General features: G+C 49.5%; 4 pseudogenes; 1 reads left to right on the top strand and 3 right to left on the bottom strand.

Moving 5' to 3' along the window:
- Nucleotides 1-4686: 4686 nt before the first annotated feature.
- Nucleotides 4687-8204, top strand: LOC136459814 (probable feruloyl esterase A; annotated as a pseudogene).
- Nucleotides 8205-8655: 451 nt separating this feature from the next.
- Nucleotides 8656-10645, bottom strand: LOC136457082 (6-phosphogluconate dehydrogenase, decarboxylating 1-like; annotated as a pseudogene).
- A 1310-nt stretch (nt 10646-11955) lies between these two features.
- On the bottom strand, nt 11956-14299 carry LOC136461323 (L-type lectin-domain containing receptor kinase IX.2-like; annotated as a pseudogene).
- A 1107-nt stretch (nt 14300-15406) lies between these two features.
- Nucleotides 15407-21083, bottom strand: LOC136457081 (receptor-like cytoplasmic kinase 185; annotated as a pseudogene).
- Nucleotides 21084-21363: the final 280 nt, after the last annotated feature.

Genomic DNA, 21363 nt, shown 5'->3' with positions numbered 1-21363 from the left:
TTTTCTCCCGAGGTTCACGTGCTTGCCAACACGCTAGTCCCCGTTGTGTCGACCAACACTTGGTGGTTCGGCGGCTAAGAGATGTTTCACAAACCTCGTCCACACGATAGGACACCGCAAGAACCGACCCACGAGTGAGGTAACTCAATGACACGAGCAATTTACTAGAGTTACCTTTCGGCACTCCGCCGGGGAAGGTACAACTCCCCTCACAATCACTGAAGGCGGCCACGAACAATCACCAACTCGTGCCGATCCTTTAACGCTGCTCCAACCGTCTAGGTGGTGGCAACCACCAAGAGAAACAAGCGAAATCCGCAGCGCAACACGAATACCAAGTGCCTCTAGATGCAATCACTCAAGCAATGCACTTGGATTCTCTCCCAATCTCACAATGATGATGGATCAATGATGGAGATGAGTGGGAGGGCTTTTGCTAAGCTCACAAGGATGCTATGTCAATGAAAATGTGCAAGAGTTATCCTTTGAGCCAGCCATGGGGCTATAAATAGAGCCCCCATCAAATAGAGCCGTTATACCCCTTCACTGGGCAAAACGCGCTATGACCGGACGCTTCGGTCATACTGACCGGACGCTGGCCCTCAGCGTCCGGTCGCCCGATGGACGCCACGCGTCACCAGCTTCAAACGTTGTTCGTCAGATTTCAACGGCTACGAAGTTGACCGGACGCTCCGGTCAAAACTAACCGGACGCTCCGGTCAAAACTAACCGGACGCTGAAGCCCCAGCGTCCGGTCGTTTCCAGTAAGCTCCCCGAGGCATGTTTTTTCGACCGGACGCGTCCGGTCCATCTTGACCGGACGCAGACCAGCGTCCGGTGCTCAACCCTAGCGACTGTGCCGTCTGACAGCTCGACCGGACGCAGCCCTTCAGCGTCCGGTCGCTGAGTGACCCAGCGTCCGGTCAGTAGACCGACGCCAGCATCATTTCGACCAACTCCATTTCAACTCTAACTTCTTCATCCTTACTCAAATGTGCCAACCACCAAGAATTTTGCATCCGGCGCAATAGAAAATAGACATTTCATTTTTCCAAAAGCGTCGAATTCCGCCGAGCTTGCAAACACCTTGTGCACATGTGTTAGCATATTTTCACAAATATTATCAAGGGTGTTAGCACTCCACTAGATCCTAAATGCATATGCAATGAGTTAGAGCATCTAGTGGCACTTTGATAACTGCATTCTGATACGAGTTTCACTCCTCTTAATAGTACGGCTATCTATCCTAAATGTGATCACACTCACTAAGTGTCTTGATCACTAAAACAAAATGACTCCTACATTTTATACCTTTGCCTTGAGCCTTTTGTTTTTCTCTTTCTTCTTTTCCAAGTTCAAGCATTTGATCATCACCATGCTATCACCATTGTCATGGTCTTCGTCATTGCTTCATCACTTGGAGTAGTGCTACCTATCTCATAATCACTTTGATAAACTAGGTTAGCACTTAGGGTTTCATCAATTAACCAAAACCAAACTAGAGCTTTCAAAACCCTAGCCCCACGCCGTCATCGTTCATGGAGGATCCGTGGGGGAGGAGGAGGGCGCAGCCGTCGCCGTCGTCCCGCGCGCGCCGTCGCCCCGCACGCCCTCGATCTGCCGTCTGGAGGCCTCGCGCGCCCTTGGAGGAGGCCACCGACGGGAAAGGGAGGGACCGCCACCGCCGACGGGGAAGGGAGGGGTCCACCGTGGATCCGGGCTGGCACCACCTCCTTGCACAGCCGTGGAACCACGCCATGACCGCCTCCTTGCGTTTCCCCCGTCGTGGATCCGCGCCGTGGGGGCCTCCCCCGCCGACGAGGGAGGAAGAGAGGGAGGGAGCGCCTGAGCTCCGAGGGTCGCCGCCGCGTGCGAGCTCGGAGGGCCACCGCCGCGCGAGCACCCGGGAGCTGCCGTCGCGGGGTGGCGCACGGCGAAGGGAAGAGAGGAGGAGGCGCGCGGTCGCGTGAGTCGGGGATGAGAGAGGGAGGCGGCTAGGGATGTGGACTGAGGCTAGGGTTCACAAGTGAAGTGCCACTTATATACGAGCCCAGTAGAAAAGCTGAGATGGGCTTCTTCTGGGCTGAGAGTTTGGGCCTTATTTTTTAAAGCGGGCTTTATAATATGCCCGCCATGGTAAATCGATTTACCGTGGCGGGCATCTTAAGACGCCCGCCACGGTTAATAGAGTATTTTTCGTGGCGTGCATCTTAAGACGCTCGCCACGGTAAATAAATTTACTGTGGCGGGCAAAAGAGCCTGTCACGATAAATAAAAAATGTCCGCCTCGGTAAATCGCGGGATTAACCGTGGCGGGCTAAAATGGACGCCCGCCTCGGAGGCCATCGGGGGGTGTCGTGGTTAATCATTTGTGTAGTAGTGCCGCTCGGCGGAGCTCGCGCCCGCGCTCGCGTCCGCGGCCGGCGGCTTCCACGCCCGGCCTCGCGCTCGCGCTCGCGGCCGCCTATCCCCTCTGGCAGCGGCAGCGTCGTCCACGCCCGGCTTCCCCTCGCGCTCGCGGCCGCCATCCCCTCGCGCTCGCGGCTGCCATCACCTCCGGCAGCGGCCTCAGGAAGAAGAAGTCAGGAATGGGATGAAACAAACACGAAGGCTCCCTGGGAGTTTCATCCGATTTGTAACGTTTTGGAAACTGCTCGCTCATCTTTTCTTTGAAACATGCAAAAGCTCTATTTCTGCTGATGTGTTACCATATTTAATGTGTATAAAATCTCCATAAAACCTACAGTGAGACTGGCCTAACACGGCACCGTTTCGTGTGTCCAACAGTATCAAGGCGTCGCAATTACTATTATTTTCTCATTATTGTCATCCTCTGCGTGGAACTCATCAACGTGGCATAAGAGAAAATTTTGCAAAAACTTGAACAAAACTATTAATATATACTCCGTATTTATAATACCAAATGAGTGTAACGATCCAATTGCTTCAAGCTATACAATTGACTTACGTGTACGTGCGTGTAGCTACACTGTTCGTTTGGTCGTATTTGATTTATAAGCCATGGCTTATCAACCAATAAACGATATTTTTCTCTCATGCCAAACCAGCCAACAGTGACTTATAAGCTAAACCAGTCCAAACGACCAGGAAGTTGGCCTCTCTGTCCAGATTCCAGAAGCATGTTAACTTTGACGGAGTACTGGAGTAGTAAGATGAGCTATATTAGCATAGTGTATGTATCGGAGAAAATACAAATAAAAACATGTAGCGACAAATTTAAAAGCTAATGTACCGTTAACCTGAAGACAGATCAAATCAAAGCTGAGGCCTCGTTTTCAGAACGTTAGGGAAAGGAAAAGGTATCGATCGGTTCTGAAATTTGTGGTGGTTGCCACATGATCAAGTTACGTCGAGCTAATGCATAACCACCCCCAACAAACTGATAGATAGACGTGCACGGTTGCGTTGCGTTGCATTGCTTTGCATATGCATGCTCAAACAGAATTAAAACGGAATGATTTTCAGAAAGGAGGGAAATTCAAACGGAATAATCTGTTTGGTGTCTTGGCGAGGCAGGCCACTGGGTGAGGCTGATGGCTAACGCTCACCTCGTTCACCTCAAAGTTCCCATCATCGCACGCTTGCTCACCTGCTCTTAACGTTTTGCTATTATATTTTCTTAATCTTATTACTCTCTCACACCTACAAATGATGTGATTCTAGTATAGCGCTAAATTATTTTTTTATTAAGATTTATAATACAAACTACCAAATAACTATATTAGATCTACCATTTTTTGAGCTAGACATTCTAGAGGTAATATGGAATTAATCAATGTCCTCTGCCTTGCTACCTCTTGAGAAATAATTGTGTGGTTTTGTAAAATGCAAGGGCGGTCACTAAACTTTTTATGCGGTGTTATTTGGATCTTTAAACTCTTAAAATGTATTTATGTCCTTATATTGTAAGATGTAATCTAAGTTAAAATTGTTATTTTTAAGTCATCGAAGGCGTCACATTGCGTCATCTAAATCCAAACAAGTCCTATCACATGAAGATGCGGGTATAATCTTAGACACTCCTGATCTCCATGCTCTTTATCTTCCTCCACATCAAAGGACACAATGTCCTTAATACTCAGCAGCGAAGGCACGCAAGGTTGAAGCTATGCTCGCTAGCTGGATGGTCGCCATGGTAGAAACAAAGGCGTGGAATTGGGTTCGCCACTGTAGCATTCATATGAGGAAGTCGGAACTCATTTTGACCCAGAGGATACACCGTGGCAAGTTTGAAGACTAAGATAACACCTTAAGATTATCCTAGTGGCCTAAAAATATTACTCCCTTCGTTTCAAACTAAACTATAAGACGTTCTGGCTTTTTTAGATACATTGTTTAAAAATAGTGTATATCTAAGTGTAGAGCAAAATCTACATATATCGAGGAAAGTCAAAACGTAATTAGGATCGGAGCAAATATTTAAAGAATTAGTATCTAAATCACATTCATTTGAAATTTTGAGAACACTGTGCGTGAGAGTTGTTGGGCTGGCGGTAGTGCAGTGCTGTGCAGGAGACAGACCGATCAATGGTGAACAGCAAGATCTACTACTGGTACAGCCTTTCCTCATCGTGGGTCAGTCTCCGATGGAGACGTACCCCGATCGAAATCCCGATAAGCTTCAGCGGGGCATCCATCCTCGTCATACCAACCCAAACGCAGTGTTCTACTGTTCTTCCTCCCTCCCTCCCCTGTCTTCTCTGTATAAAAACACCACCACCGATCGCGGTTTCGTGCTCTGTCTCGCTTCGCTCCCTTAATTTATCACCAGTCCTAATTTATTTTATTTCTTATATAATCATATCATATCATAGCACCATACTAGTATTGATTTCGCTCGCCCTCCCTTCCCGACTGTTCCCGTGCCTCAGACCGGCTCGGATTGCTTGCTCTCGCTTGCTTGTGTCAGAATAAGATTCCGCGCAAGTTTGGATTCACCAAATCCACTGATCTCTCTCGCCCCGCGATCGCGCGCGGCGGAATTTCGGCCTGGGCGGGCTGGGCGCCGCCGATTCGGGCCTCTCCGGAAAGGTGACCCCGGTGTGGTTCGCCTAATCTCCGCCCAAATTTCAGCTGCCCCTCGTGTGGAACTCGTCGTGATTTTCGGCTGAGCGCTTGGCTTTCCTGTCCTGTCCTCTGTTGTGGCTTCAGCATTTCAGGGGATGGGGCGCCGCGGGTTGCTCACGGCCGCGCTTCTGCTGTGCTTCCTTGCTGTTTGCTCCGGCAGAGGTGAGAGCAATTACTCCTTTTCTCTCTTTATTGGTTCCGCAATGTTCTATCGCGATGTTCGTCGTCTGTATTTAGAGGTGCTTGTTTTACTTAATTTGGGTATACTTGCTATGAGTGGGAGCTGTAAAAAAAAAGGAACCATGTGCAAAGAACATATGAGATGCTTTTAGTGCGTCTGTTTCTCAGGATTCTCTAAACGAACTGGGAAGGCGTTTAGATTTCAAAGGTTGCTTAAATAAATTAGCAGCAAACGATCCTGCTGCTATGCAGACACATGTTCTGCCAATGCTTTTAGGCAGCTACATTTTCGTAGTATAATAAAATTTGCCTTGTCCTTGCATTTCGATTCTTCAGGTTTTGTGCATTTCGATCTCAGGTTTCTTTAGTAGTATAAAATCTTGCATTGTCCTTGCATTTCGATTCTTCAAGGTTGAAAGACAACGTTGGAGCCGTGTCTTGTCGGTATGGTTTTGTAGCCTACTCAGAGTCAGTTTCACTCTAACAAGCAACAGTTGCGTACAGATTTGATTCAAAGACGTCAACATATGCCCACTTAAATAAAATTTTCTATGCAGTTATACTTTTTCCTTTATTTTTCCATGTTACATACTTTTCTTTCTGCTAGTTGGTTTGTCTCCAAGTATTCATCGTGTTCCATATTACTCCACAGTAATTTCGCAATGAAACTTTGTTGTACGCTTTGCTTTTGTCAAATAGAACTTACGATCAAACAGAACCCTTCCACTACCATATACAACTCGACTCTTGCCCAGATACTTGTGGAGTATGCTGCTGCAGTAAGTTCATTTACCTTCCCCCCCCCCCCCCCCCCTACTTCTTCCTCAATATTCAACTTCTTAAACTGTTTCCTCAAAATTCATACTGGAAATATGCCACAGTTATTTAGGGTTGTGCCTTTTCTTTATTGTGTTGTGTTTGGAGTTAAACATTACGATATTTTGCAGATCTATACTGCTGATTTGACAGAATTGTTTACTTGGACATGTGCCAGATGCGGTGACTTGATCAAGGTAAACCTTCACTACCACTCATGTGCATTCTGAGTTTTGTTGCCCCACCCCATGCAATGTTGGAGATAGATTATGGAATTTTATTGGATGGCCTAGGGGTTCGAGATGATAGAGATCATTGTAGATGTCGAGAACTGCTTGCAGGTTCTTCTCTACTTGCTTTACTTCAGTACCATTATCTCCCTGTCATTATAGTATACTCATCCTGTGTTTTAATGAATATAAGCAGGCATATGTTGGTTTTGCCAGCGATATAAACTGCCGTCGTCGTTGTTTTTAGAGGAACTCAAGAGAACAGGTACTGAGCTCATATCCTGTTTTGCTTAGTTCTTAAACATGCTATTCTCATCTCAACTCAGAACTCCGCTACTTCAAATCTGCACTAATCAACCCATTATGTACTACTATGGTTCATTCGTATACATTTATCTTTTAGAAGTACTTTGACCTTTAGTTAACAACTTGTCGTATCTGTGTGCAATGTATAAAATGTACTCTGTTACCCCAACTATATTGATTGTCCAATTTCTCAGCATCCAGAATTGGATAGAGGACTTGTTATGGAAACAACTTGATCTTGACTACCCTGGCATGCCTGAAGCAATGGTGAGTATAGCTTAACGATTATATTTAAACAGCACTTGTGGCAAACCCAATTCATACTATTGTTCTGCCTGGTTATAGGTGCACCGAGGGTTTTATGCTGCTTACCACAACACGACACTACGTGATGGAGTAGTCAGTGGTATTCAAAAGACTAGGGAAGCTTACGGAGATATTCCAATCATGATCACGGGGCATTCAATGGGTGGAGCTATGGCTTCATTTTGTGCGCTCGATCTTGTTGTGAGTACTGAACCTTGCCCGAAGCATATGCTATTTAAGCTTCTCTTCATTCTTCAGAAATTTATGCTCGGTGGCAATATTTGCAGGCGTCGAGTTAGCCTGTTGTAGGGATAATGCTTCATCTTTCATTTAGCAATCTAAAGCTTGTCTTGAGTTTCGGATAATCTTCCACATGTCTGAGCAGTTAGGATTTTACCATAAATATAGCTTTAAATAAAATGTTGGGAGTGCCATGTTTCCGAAAAAGAAGAGAATATTTCTCCATAATTTTCTTCCTTCTTGTTTAGCTTCTACACCCAAAAATAAATGTCTATGTTCTTTTAGGTGAACTACGGTTTGGATGGCGTAAAATTGATGACGTTTGGGCAGCCCCGCATTGGCAATGCTGCATTTGCTTCTTATTTCAAGACATGCTTGCCTCAAGCAATTCGAGTTACTCATGCCCACGATATCGTGCCTCACCTGCCACCGTACTTCGCATTCTTCCCACAGAAGACCTACCATCACTTCCCAAGAGAGGTATTGTACTTTGCTACTTCTACAGATATGTGGCATTCCTTGTTTGTATGCTCCCCTAGACTCATATACTTTATTGTTTATTTATTCAGGTCTGGGTCCATAATGTTGGATTAGGAACCCTAGTGTACTCTGTAGAAAAGATCTGCGACGATTCTGGTGAAGACCCTACATGCTGCAGGTCCTCTATCTCTCTCAGATGAAAGAACACAACAGATTCATTGTTAGCATTTACTTTTGTCCATCTCCAATTATAATGGCAGGCTTCAAATTTTCCCTTTAACTTATGGGTGCTTTCCATATTTGTTTTTGCATTTTTCGGTGTTCAGGTCAGTAATTGGAAACAGCGTGCGTGACCATATATACTATCTTGGCGTCAGCATGCATGCAGAAGACTGGAGCTCCTGCAGAATCGTCATGGACTACAGCAGATTGCAGTATCAGATGGACCTCAAAGGTAATCTCGTATTGTCGAAGCAGCCTGGTTTGTCGAATGACACGAGGATTCAGTGCCCAGTGAACCAGTGTATGATTTGTATAGTATAATAGCATCACGAATCAGTAATGTTCAGATGCTAGTGCTGCACATATGTTCCCTCTCACCTCCATTGTGATGCTGGCTGTTGAATTGTTAATGCATCAAAGAGAGGGTTGGAACGAGCATGCCGATTCGGAGATGCTTGCTGTGATTACGTAATGTATTGTTCAGTTTGCAAATATAAATGCCGACATTTGACAAATGCATCTGAAAAATCAACAGTGCAGTCCAATTTGGCATGAGCAACAATACAACTCGGAGCATTCGTCTTTCTTATAAACGGGGAGTGTGAACATTCGTGAAATGACACTAATGCTGAGCTATTGCAAAGTTGCCCATCAGGCCTAGTTTGGATGTGCAGGGACTGGGAAAATTAGCCAACAGTTCAGGCACTGCAAACGGAGAAGAGAAAAACTACTACAGGAGAGAATTTCTGTCAAGGCACAGGAAAATATATTGATTGGCCAACAGACAGAGAACTAAACACAAGCATGTCAAAATGCTTTTATTCATGTTATTACAAAGATAAACAGCAAATTTCCGGCAAATATAATGTTCTTCATCTGGTACTGCTTAGCTCTTACAAGAAAACAATGGGAGCAACTTTGGACTTCCTGACCTAAATTAAGCACTGCGCATGGAAAATAAAATTAAACCACAGTTCCTCCCCTTGCAAGCAGTATATGATTGATTACTCGACACGGCGGCATATGTAAACACGAAATCATGTTCTATCGTGTTGCAAGTGCCGTCAGCAGAGCAGCAACTCAGATCTTGGAGTTGCGTGCGATCTTGAACCACTCGGTGTGGAAAGAACCAGGCATGTCAACCCTCTCATAGGTGTGAGCCCCGAAGTAGTCCCTCTGTGCCTGCACCAGGTTGGCAGGAAGCCTGTCCCTGCGGTATGAGTCGTAGGCCAGACTTGCAGACATGCCTGGGGTGCTAACACCATTGTTGATGGCTAGGCAGACAACCCTGCGCCAGGCAGCTTGCCTGTCCATTATCTCCTGGGCAAACTCAGGGTCAACAAGGAGGTTGGCAAGGTTGGAGTTCCTATCGTAAGCCTTCTTGATGCGGTCGAGGAAGATGGCACGGATGATGCACCCTCCCTTCCAGATCCTCGCTAGCTCACCAAGGTTGAGGCCCCATCCTTTCTCTGAGCTCTTGGCCTTGATGATGTTCATGCCCTGTGCGTAACTGCAGATCTTGGAGGCATAGAGAGCTTGCCTCACATCTTCGATCAGCTGTGCCTTGTCCACCGGCAGGCCAGTGGAGTAGTCACCCTGGAAGATTTTGGAAGCCTCCACCCGCTCGTCCTTCAGACCGCTGAGGAACCTGGAGTCCAAGGATGCCTCAATTGTAGGAGCAGCTACAGAAAGTTCAGCAGCCTGCTGGACTGTCCATTTCCCAGTTCCCTTCATCCCAGTCTTGTCCAGGACCTTGTCTACCAGGTAGCCTTCACCCTGCTCATCCTTGATACCAAAGATGTCGGCCGTGATCTCAATCAAGAAACTGAGGAGCTCACCCTTGTTCCACTCAGAGAACACCTGCTGCAGTTCGCTGTTTGTGAGCTTACCGACCGACTTGAGAACATCATATGCCTCAGCGATAAGTTGCATGTCACCATATTCAATTCCATTGTGAACCATCTTGACAAAGTTGCCTGATCCACCTTTTCCAATATATGTGACGCATGGGCCACTATCAGGTACCTGAGCAGACACCTTGAGAAGAATATCTTTGATGTACTTGTATGCCTCGAAGGAGCCTCCGGGCATCAAGGACGGGCCATTGCGGGCACCCTCCTCTCCGTGTTCTCATACCATTCATTGCCACCATCAATGATACAGTCTCCATGCTCAAGGTGCGCCGCGAGCGTAGCAATGGTCTGGTCCACCGGCGCCCCAGCCTTGACGAGCATGATGACGACACGGGACTTCTGGACGGAGCTCACAAAGGACACGGGGTCATGGAAACCAAATACGGGGAGGTTTCCTTCCACCTTGGCACGTTGCACGGTCTCATCAACCTTGGAGGTCGTCCTGTTGTAGACCGAGATGGGAACCCTTTCTCCGCGATGTTGAGGGCAAGGTTCTGTCCCATGACTGCGAGGCCGGCGAGACCAATTCTCGTGAGAGCCATCTTCTACCTGGACACACAAGCACCAAAAACATCAGGTTTATGAATCAGAATGCAGGCCACACAGACCTCAGTCCAAATGTAACAGAGGATATGCACTTTCTTTGGACCTCTATTAGTGCCTGGTGCGAGGGACAGAGCATACTAGTCCATCATGAGCTAGATACTGTGAATTTTGAAGGGACGACACCATCTCTCATGTTTGTACTAATTATGCGCACGCGAGGAACAAGGCGGCGACTAGACCCATTCCGTTCCTCAAACAAGGCATATTGGTAACGAGCATTTTTCGAAACCAAACAACCCATTAAAGATCCCTGGCCGTGCACGTGAAGAACCAGGAGGAAGAAGCGTCATCCTTAGCGCTAGCAGTTTGTTGTGAACAAAAGATTCGGCCCTTGTTTAGTTTCAGGAATTTGGATTTTAGGCTACTGTAGCACGTTTATTTTTATTTGGCAATTAGTGTTCAAACATGGACTAATTAGGCTCAAAACGTTCGTCTCGTAATTTCCCACCAAACTGTGTAGTTAGTTTTTCTTTTCGTCTATATTTAATGCTCCATGCACGAGCCGCAAATATTCGATGTGATAGGTACTGTAGCACTTTTTTGGATTTTAAGTTCCAACTAAACCAGGCCTCAAATGAATGCAGTGACCGAGTGCTATGAGCTGACTGACTGATGGCAAGGATGTCTGACACAGCATGTTAAAAGATTTCGAAGGTAACTCCGAACTCCCCTTCCCCTGCTAGGTGAGGTGGACCACAGTAGTATGCGTTTCAATTCACCCCAGTAACCTAAAGGACTATTTTAACCGTAGCCGAATCTACAGAAGAAATCTATCTTCTCCTGCATAAAAAGCCCGTCCACGGCGTCAATTCCTAAGAGATTCGGAGACATGGCTAGGCGTATCCATTCAAGTTTCAGAAACGAAGACTCCGATTTCCATGGCTACCACTACCAGCAAACAAAAAAGGCTGCTTCACTGGTCACTTGAATGAGAGGCCACATCCAGGAAGCTGGCTGCCAAGTTGGGAGCTCACAGGGAATGAGTTTTTTCAGAGCAGCTTCACCAGTAGGATGTTGCCTACTCGGTTAGTTGTGATAGTTCTGCTAGTGGCTAGTGGCCGTGTAAGTTATGCTAGTCAAGTTGTTAGTAGAGTTGTTAGTTGGGTTGTGTTCAGCTTAGTTGGGTTCTTTGGAGCGAGTAGTTAGTCGTTTAGTTGAGTGGTTAGTAGAGCTGAGTGGCTAGCTGGTCGGCAGTTGTGCTGCAGTTGAGGGTGGTGCTGGAGCACCTCGTCTAATCCGTGGTGTTTGTGGTTTTTTTTGGGAGAATTGGTTTCATAGCACCGAAAGAACACGAGATTCAGAAAATACCATCGAAAGTTCATCGTACCGTAAAATACCATTGAAAGTGAATATCCATTCTGCAATCTAGCACTCCGTTAGTTTCGCTGTTAACATCGTTCGTTGGCATCCGTCCGTGGACTCCGCTTCACTAAAAAAACGACGTGTACGTCGCGTCAACCTGAGCAGGCCGCCTGCAGTGGTGAGCCTCGTCCCACGGACGTCGGAGCTCAAGCCCGGCACCTGTCCTTGCCTCGAACACTGCCGCCGAGCACTCCAGCGCCAACGCCCTACGTTGCCGGAACCGCGCTCACCCTGGCTCGCCGAAGCCGCCGCCATTGGAGGTGCACCGCACTAGCCCGCGACTCTGCCCGCAGCAGCCAGACGCCGGAGGTCGCAGCCACGGGCACCAGGGCCTGCCCAGAGCTCCCCACACCGGAGCCGAGTGCGGTCAGCACGGAGCACCCGCACGCGTCGAAGCCGATGCCGTGCCGGAGGCCGGAGCTTAGCGCCACCGCTGCTCTGCATTCAAAATCATCGGGGTGCAGAAGCACCGATCATTGGTCATTTGAACAGGGTAGATGTCTCTGTCGTGCTTGACCGAGTGGTGCCGGTGCCCGTGCCCGTGCTGCTGCTGCCGCCTGTCGTAACGGAAGATGTGTAGTATAAAGCATCAGGCGGCGGCATGTAGGTTGCCACCGGCATCCTCGCCGGCAGGCTCAGCGGTGCCTCCAGCCGCAGCACGTTGACTCACCCTTCAGCCGCGTGTCGGCGGCGTCGAGGATGGCTCCTCTACCGTACCATTCCCAAAGCCATTTCACGATGTGGATCACGTCTTCTTCGCCGTGGCGACGCACCAGGGGCCGCTGGCCGCAGGCGGTCTCTAGAAGGACGACGCCAAAGCTGTAGACGTCCGACTCGGCGTTGGCCCTGCCGGTGATCATGCACTCCCGGGTCCATGTACCCATTGTGGCGGCGAGCACCGTGGTGTGCGAGCCCCGGCCGTGGTCGACCAGCCTCGCCAGCCCGAAGTCGCCGAGCTTGGCGTGGAAGCATGCGTCCAGCATCACGTTGCTGGGCTTGATGTCCCTGTGCACCACGCACTGCTCCCACTCCTCGTGCAGGTAGAGCAGCGCCGGCCCCAGCCCCAGCACGATCTCGTGCCGGACTGGCCATGGAAGCAGAGCGTCGTCGCTGGCTCTGTACAGGTGTGTGTCGAGGCTGCCGTTGGGCATGAGCTCGTAGACGAGGAGCAGCTCGCTGCCGCCGTGGCACCAGCCGATGAGCTGCACTAGGTTGCGGTGCCTCAGCCGGCTGATGATCCTGACCTCAGCGGCGTACTCCTTCCTCCCCTGCTTCGAGCCCTTCGATACCCTCTTGACGGCGACGTGAAGGTCCATGTCCTTGAGGAATCCTCTATACACGGACCCAAACCCACCTTCTCCAAGCTTCTACTTGTCCGAGAAGTTGTCGGTGGCAGTGGCGAGCTCGCCGTAGCGAAACCGCTTTGGCCCGGTCCCTTTCTCGAACTCGTCCTCCATCTCCAGCTCGTCGCCGCCCTCTTCCAGCTCCCGCTCCATCGTCTGCCGGGCGCGCTTTCGACATTGGTGCAGGAGGAACCAGATTCACAAGCATAGAACTATCAAGAAAGAGGCAGCACCGGCGGCAGACAAACCGACCACTAAACCCATGGAGACCGATGGAGAATCCGTCGGCGGCGGTGGCGCCGTCCGACGTGGCGGCAGGGTGACGTCGAAGGCGCCGATAATGTACCTGACGTAGCAGCTGTACCCTTGAGCGCGCCACCGGTGTTGTTCGGGAACCTCCCCGGCAGCAGAGCGATATACGTGTTGAGGCACCAGCTGCATTCGATGGCCGTCAGGTCCCGCGTGCACTGAGCGAGCCCGTACACCGAGTCCGACGAGCCAGCGAGCGGAGCGCTCTCGTTCGCGACGAACAGCAGCGAGCCGGGGGCCGTCCTGGTGAGCCGGTTCATCAGGCTGGAGCGCGCGTCCTCGAGCCTTGCCTGGTCGATGGTGCTGGGCCAGATGACGTAGAAGTAGTAGGCCTCGTCGCGGCTGGCCACGGAGAAGAAGTCGGTGTCCGAGTAGCGGAGCACGCACGCGTCGTACGCCGCGCTCACGTTCCGGCTGCCCGGGCATAGCGAGGCACTCCAGGCACTGCGTCGCGTTGCGGTCGGCGTAGCACATGATGAGGCCGAACACCTGGTCGCCCCCCGTCCCGGCGGTGCCGTTGTAGAACCACCCATTGTCGCCGGCCGCCATGGGGAGCGCAGCCAGGAGTGGTCCAGGTTCTTCTTGTACTAGCTGCCGTCGGTGTAGTTGCCGCTTGTCGAGCAGGAAGGCGCCAACGGCAGCACCCGTCTTGGCGCCCTGCCCAGCTGCCGCGACGAATACCAAGGCCAAGGCGGCGAGGAGGAGAAGGCGGGGGGCCATAGCCGCTAGCCGGCCGGCAGCTCCATCGCCCAGGACCAGCTGTGCTAGACGGAGAGCCACTGGATTGGGAAAGAAAGGTTCCTGGACGGAGGCATTCACGGCGACAGCAGATAGCGTGACAGAATGCTATTAGACGGTAACGGACCATTCTTTCAGTGGTATTTTCCGTGACGGACATCTTTTGGTGGTATTTTCCAAATGTCGTGATCTTTCGATGCTATGAAACCAATTTTCCCTTTTTTTTTTTTGCCCGGTTTCCACTTAAAAAACTGAGCCGACCTTTGTTTTTCTTTTTCTCTACAAGAAAATTACGGCAAAGCTGGAAAAAAAAAGTCGTCTCCTCCCGAGTAGAACCGGACGTAACGTAACAGCAGATTCGCCCGCGCTACCCTGCTAGGGCATCCTGCCGATGATTGACGAACGAAACAAGGTGCAAACCGGTCCCGGACGAGGGGAGGGGGCGCGGCCGCGGTGGGAGGACCGAGGGGTTAGATCTGGATCGAGGCGCGCTCGGCCGTGCGTCGCCCCTGAAGTGCAGCGCGGTGGAGGGAGAGTGCCGAGTGCGGAGAGCAGCGCCAATACGTCCGGCCAAGGGCCAAATCCCAAGCCTGCACTGCAGGCGCGGCAGGGCTGCGCGAATCGCGTTTGTGTGCGGTGCGCTCACCAACCCCCGCGGTGGACCTACACGGCCAGCCGCCGCGATGGGTGGGTAGGGTAGGCGAGTCAAACATAACCTGACATATGGGCCCTGGTCCCGCGCACCAGCCAGTGATTTCGGATCTTGGCGAAATGGCTACCTGCCGCTGCCGTGATCATCATCAAATTGGCCTCTTTTCTTCTGTTCTTCATCGTCTTCGTTCACAATTGTTCAGATGCCGATGTGGTATGGTCAGCGCTGAATCGCCGCCGTACCAGCGCCACCTGCCCACCCAGGTGTGCCACGCCGGCGGCTTCGGCAAACCGTGCGGCCACCAATGCCAATCTGCCGCCGGCCGGCCGGCCAGCCGCCGCCCCGGGCGGCCGAGCGGCCCGACGCGTGCAGAGCAGTCGTCAGCACGGATTGGCGCGCCGCGCAAGGATCACAACATGGTCATACAGATATATGCAACTGTTCTGGGAAGCGGCAACTCTAACATAAAACAGTTGCTGTACTACTCAACAACATCGCCTATCCTACATTTCAGCTCTGAACTCCCAAAGGGGGGAGGAAGAAGCAGCTGGCCAGCAGCAGCAGCAGCAGCAGCTTCAAAGGCCTCTCAGGTAGCCAAGCCTGACACAATTGCTCTTACACATACACATACACATACACATACACATACACATACACATGTTGCCCTGCTCGCTTGGCTGATAAGCCATGGCTAAAAGTACTGTTCTGATTTGTTGTGAGAGAAAAATACTGTTCGTTGGTAGAAAAAGTACGGCTTATAAACCAAGCGAACAGGGCGACAAAGAGGATACATGCAGTTGAACATACTCAGCATTTAGCCGCCAAAACAAAAACAACTCACCAATGTGGCAATGTGACTCCGCGCCCCACCTCTCTTCACTCACCTGTCTACCTCTGACTGAATCCTACAGGCTCCTCCTGAGGCTCCCCGAAAGCATGACACATGTCACATTCGCAAGGAATGGACACCAGGAGAATTGCATTTGCCACAGGAGGGCAAGAAAAGCCTTATTCACAGACACTCGGGACCAAGTGGCACCGGCGCCATGTCCCAAGATCGGGGATCCGACTGGAGCTGATGAGTGAACTCAACCCATGGCGGGTCTGGAATGATGCCTGGAATGGAACCTGACGGCTTCACTCATGTGTGCTGTCGAAGCTACCATGGCCATTTGTTCGGTCCCTTGAATTCTCCCCCCACACCCTGGCCTCCGCGACAGCGCGCTGTCTGTCAGTGGCCCTTGGAGCTTCTCTTCTTCTTCCGGTCTGAGCTGGACTTCCCACTTGCGACCCGGTCAGGTCCATGTCATCCAGGCCTGATCGTCGGCCAGAGTCACTGGTAGAGCTAGTCCTGCTAACCTCTGCTCCATACTTGGATGCCCTGGCCGCATCCCTCCGCCGCGGGTCTGGAGAATGATGATTATTAGGCGAGCGCACACTGCGCTGGTCTTCGTTCCATCCAGCAGGGTTTCTGGCCCTGGGGGTTGATGAATTGCTCCGGCTGTGTTGAACAGGGGCATTTGGGTCATATGCCTGAGAAGCGAGATATGAGAGAGCAGTGACGACATCCCCGATGTGAGGGCGTGTAGCAGCTTGCTCTTGCAAGCACATGGCAGCAACAGCCAAGGCCTGATATAGACCCCTCATAGGGAAGCGGCCCTGAAGCATTGGATCAGCCATTTTAGGGAATTTCCTTCGGTCCTTGAACAGTGGACGAGCCTGCAGATTATATGAAGTGTATTAGTTGTCCAGATAAAACTGTCTACAAACAGACGTTTCTGTTTTAAAGGCTGTGGCAGTATCAATCTATCAGATAGCAGTTTCAGATGAGTTGGAAGAACTATGAGGCATTCATTTATAAGCACACATAGGTGCTTTACTGACATAAAAAAAAGGCTACATGCGATGAAATAAGATAGAAACATACCCATGCCACTAGGTTTTGCTCCCCCTGGACCTTGGTGTTGTCAATTGCTTTACGCCCTGTGATGAGTTCAAGGAACACGACACCAAAGCTATAAACATCGGATTTAACTGTCAGCTGCCCAGTCATTGCATATTCTGGAGCACAGTAGCCATATGTACCCATCACACGTGTTGAAACATGGGTCTTGTCACCAACTGGACCAAGTTTTGCAAGGCCAAAGTCTGATAGCTTCGGATGAAATCCTTCTCCAAGAAGAATGTTTGACGACTTAAAATCTCGGTAAATAACTGGAGGGCTTGCCTTGTCATGAAGGTACTCTAAGCCCTTAGCTGCACCTGCAGCTATCTTCATCCGTGTGTTCCAGTCAAGAGGTTCTTTATCTGGTGGCAGATCTATACAAATAAATACTATTCAGTTACAAGACCGTGAGCTGACTGCAAAGAATTGGAAGAGCAAAAAAGGAAGGAAAGAAAGAAAAAGAATACCAACTCTAGTCAGAAGGAACTGTCTACATATGGTTTAACACTTTTATGTTCGTTTGTTTAAAAAAAACACTTTTATGTTCACAGCAAGCTTCATCCAAAGGTCTCACTAAATACACACAAAAGTCCCAGGCAAACATCAACAGATTCATTTTAGCCTATGAAAAGCCAACTTCTCCTGAGTTACACTGGTTAGACCTATGAAGTCTGGGGGTTGATGAAACCCCCATCACCAGTTCAGGTTCGAAGGCTAGCACAAACTTCTTAAGAACAAAATCAGGGGGACGTTTCTCCCTCTAGTCGAGTTTGTTTGCTTTTGGTTGTTTTTTATTTATAGATAGCGTATAAAAAAAATTACATGGCCAGGCACACGATATAAAAATTTAGCACCCCTACCTTATATGATAGGCCCATTAGTAGTACAACATATATGCTTATCATTTTAAGCTGAACCAAGAATTACGATCTACTCCCTCCGTTCCAAATTATAAGTCGCTTTGACTTTTTTGGTACATCCATTTTGCTATGCATCTAGATATAATAATACGTCTAGATACATAGCAAAATGGATGAACCAAAAAAGTCAAAACGACTTATAATTTGGAACAGGAGGGAGTATCAACCTAAGCACACAGTTATAGTCATGCTATATATAAAATGGATTTAACAGTCAGATGAAGCATGCCACTATGCTTCATTACATTGCTACAGGCACTCATGGAATATTCGGAAGACTAGATGACAAAGAGGAGATACACAAACCATGCAGATGATCTTCTAGTGATCCCAATGGCATAAACTCATAAACAAGAAGGCGTTGGTCACCATCAGCACAGTATCCAATTAGACTGACCAGGTTAGTGTGATGTAAGAGACTGAGCATGAGAACCTCAACCAGAAATTCCCTATTTCCTTGGAGACCATTACGATCAAGTTGCTTCACAGCAACAGCCTGAGAAGTAAAACTCTGTTAGTATCCAGGACTAATCCAGGGCGTAAGTATAATCGTTATGTTAGCATTGTCTACCAACATTTCACTTGCTGTTTCAATTCAGGAGTCAAATTTGAGAGGGTTTAGCTTTACAGACAAAATGTCAATGCATCTTTCAGAGAGACTTACCTGCCCATTCTCCAAGCGTCCTTTATATACACGTACCAAAACCTCCCTCCCCTAAAAGGCAATCTTGCCTGAAGTTCTTAGTGGCTGCAGCAAGTTCACGAAAAGTGAAAGTCTGTGCTGCAATATTTTGACTATTCCCATCCCTATGGATGATTAGATCCTTCTTAGAGTCTGGTCCACCCTGTGATCTTGATTTATCTAAGCAAGAAGAAAGAAAACATACATTGGATCAGTAGCAGTTACGTTCAACAGATTCAACATTTAAAAAGGGTGCATAACTCAGAAAAGTAGAACTATATCAATAGAAATGTGGAACCATGGTTATCAAGGCGGTAAAGCGAGCCATGGCGACTCAATACCACTTTGGTGAGTGAGGCGTGAGGCGAGGCGAGGCCATACTAAGGTAAGGAAATGCAAGACATCAGCATGAAGGAGGAAGAATAGGAAAAAAGAAAAGGAAAAGAAGGAAGGAAGGAAGGGTAAGAAGTGGGCTGGCTCAGTCCACCAGGCAGCCCATGTGCCCCTCGCCTGCATATACATCACGATCCAGAGGCATCCCTCACTCACTCACTCGCTCACTCATTCTCCAGAGCTGTTGTTCTGCCTCCGCCTCCGCCTCCACTCCTGCCCCACCCTTACTCTTGCTTCCCTCTCTGAGTCTCTGTCTTCTCCAGATGCGCTGCCGCCAACCGCAACCTCTCCAATTTCTTTCACTTCCATCACTGTCCTGCGCCCTCAGACCAACCGCCAACACCGTCCCATTCCAGATTGAGCGATTGGCAAGTGAGGATGGAAGAAATCAAGCGAGCAGCAGCGGAATCGAGCAGGAGAAGGCAGAATCGAGTGGGATAGGAGCAGCATCGAGTGGGAGATGGCGCAATCGAGTGGGTGGCGGCATGCGCATAAGGCGACAGGGCGACGCTTTGCCTCTATCGTGGCCCCTAACTGCTTCAGCGCTTAAGTAATAGCCTAGCGTGGAACAAAGGCAAAATACGAATATAATATCCCCTGCAACTTTAGATGGTGCATTTCACTTTTAACTTTTAAGGATACATTTACTTGTACATAGACTCATAATAGCAGTTGTTTTATCCTAGTATGTTCCTCATCCCTGCAGCAACAATAAAACCGTGTAAGAAGCTATGCAGCCAACCCAAGAAAGTTCGGTCGAGGCATCATCACAAGGATGTAATGGGCAAGGAAGTACTACCTATGACTATAAACCCCCATCACTGATCTCTTTTGTACAGTGCTGAAGGACACCATAACCCATCCAACATTTTACAATATAAAACCACCAAATCACTGCAGACAAATTGCACATCACACACATTGAGAGCTGTCTAGGTGGGGAAAAAAACTTTGGTGTAGGGTCCAAACACATCCCCTACGATTCTAGATGGTCCATTGCACTTTGAAGGATACATTTGGTTGTATAAATAGACTCATAAAAATAGGTGTTTTATCCTCGTATGTTCCTCTTCCCCACAGCAGCAAAAATGTTGTGTAAGAAGCTATGGCGTCGGCCCAAGAAAAGAAAGTTCAGTTCATGAATCAATAGCTAAGCTTGACATCAAGATCACACGGATCAAATGTCAAGGCGGAGCAAGTACAACCTATATAGCTATTATATAATACACCCCCATCCCTGATCTTTTACCTACACTGCAGAAGGCCACCACCATAACCCATCCAGCATTTCTCAATATGAAACCACCAAATCACTACACAATTTGCACAGCACACACACAGCTAGGAAGGGAGCTGCCTAGGTGGGGGAAAAAATACTCTTGTGTAGAGTCCAAGCACATCCCAATAGTCTAAACAGCAGAATACCTAAATCCTATCGACTATTAACAAATTCCAAGGGCTGCAGCAACGTATCCATGAGTTTGTACCAGGTCACCGATATTGAATAGGTACTGAGATTCGTGGCACCCATACCCAGAAAACAAATACTCCTACTACTTCGGAGTCCGGACACCATATGTCTGTATCCAGACAGCCCAACGCGGTTTCAGACACTCTTCACGGACGACGCGCACTGGTAACGCAGTAACGCTGGAGGTAGAGTTAAATGCCAAGAGGCACAAAGGAAATGAGAACCCAACACCACCAGCACCGGTTCCCGTGGTTTCCCCGACCAAACAAACGAAGCACAAGGCAGGGTTCCCCCGATCCACAGCCGCCACTAGTGTCTCACCGGAACGATCGCAGCTGATTCTACCCACGGAGCTCGTGGCACGCCGTACGCGCACGCGCAGGTAGACTAGCCTAGCCTAGCCTAGCAAGCAACGGGGAGCAAGCCTAGACTAGCCGAAAGAGCAGAGCGGAGCGAGGGAGGGAGGGACGGGTCCGAGATCCAGGTCCAGGTCCAGCCGCCGTAGCGTACCTGATCCGACGCGTGCCACCGCGCGATCCGGCGGGGCGTCCTTGCCGGCGCCAGCGGCGGGGGGCTTCCTGGCCTCCCCGTCCTGCGCCGCCGACCCGAAGCAGACGAAGCAGCTCATCGGCGACGCTGACGCCTCCGCGGGAGAGAGACCGGCGGCGGGGAAGCGGCCGAGCCGGCGAGGGGGAGCAGGGAGCTCCTCCCCCGATCTGCGGGCCGGGACGGGTCTTCCCTGACCGACGCCGCAACTGGAAGCAGGCTATTGGCCCAATTCGGGAGGGAGCGGAGGAGATTAGGGGGAGGGAGGCGCGGTGAGTGGGGTGAAAGCTACAGCTACAGCTACAGGGAGGAGGAGGGGGGAGAAGGAGAAATATGAGGCTGGGGGCAAGGCAAAGTGCAGGCAGGCGGAGCAAAAGTCAGCTCTGCTCAGCAGCGGGCACGGTGAGGAGAGAGAAAGAAGGAAAGGGATCTTTGGTGGCAGGGCAGGGCACATCCGGTTTCATTCGTCTATCCTGCTGACACCTCTTGCGTTTATGGTGTGGTAGGAAGGGCACCTTTGAATTTACAACGCTACTCATCGACGGGTTTTTTATACCTCAGTCAAAAAAATCAATTCTATATATTCTTTGTTAAAGTAATTAAAGTTTGATAAAT

Source organism: Miscanthus floridulus, chromosome 6 (genome assembly GCF_019320115.1).
Source record: "Miscanthus floridulus cultivar M001 chromosome 6, ASM1932011v1, whole genome shotgun sequence".
NCBI classification, from domain to species: domain Eukaryota; kingdom Viridiplantae; phylum Streptophyta; class Magnoliopsida; order Poales; family Poaceae; genus Miscanthus; species Miscanthus floridulus.
Note: the sequence above shows the minus strand (reverse complement) of the source record. Positions and strands in the feature narration are given on the sequence as shown.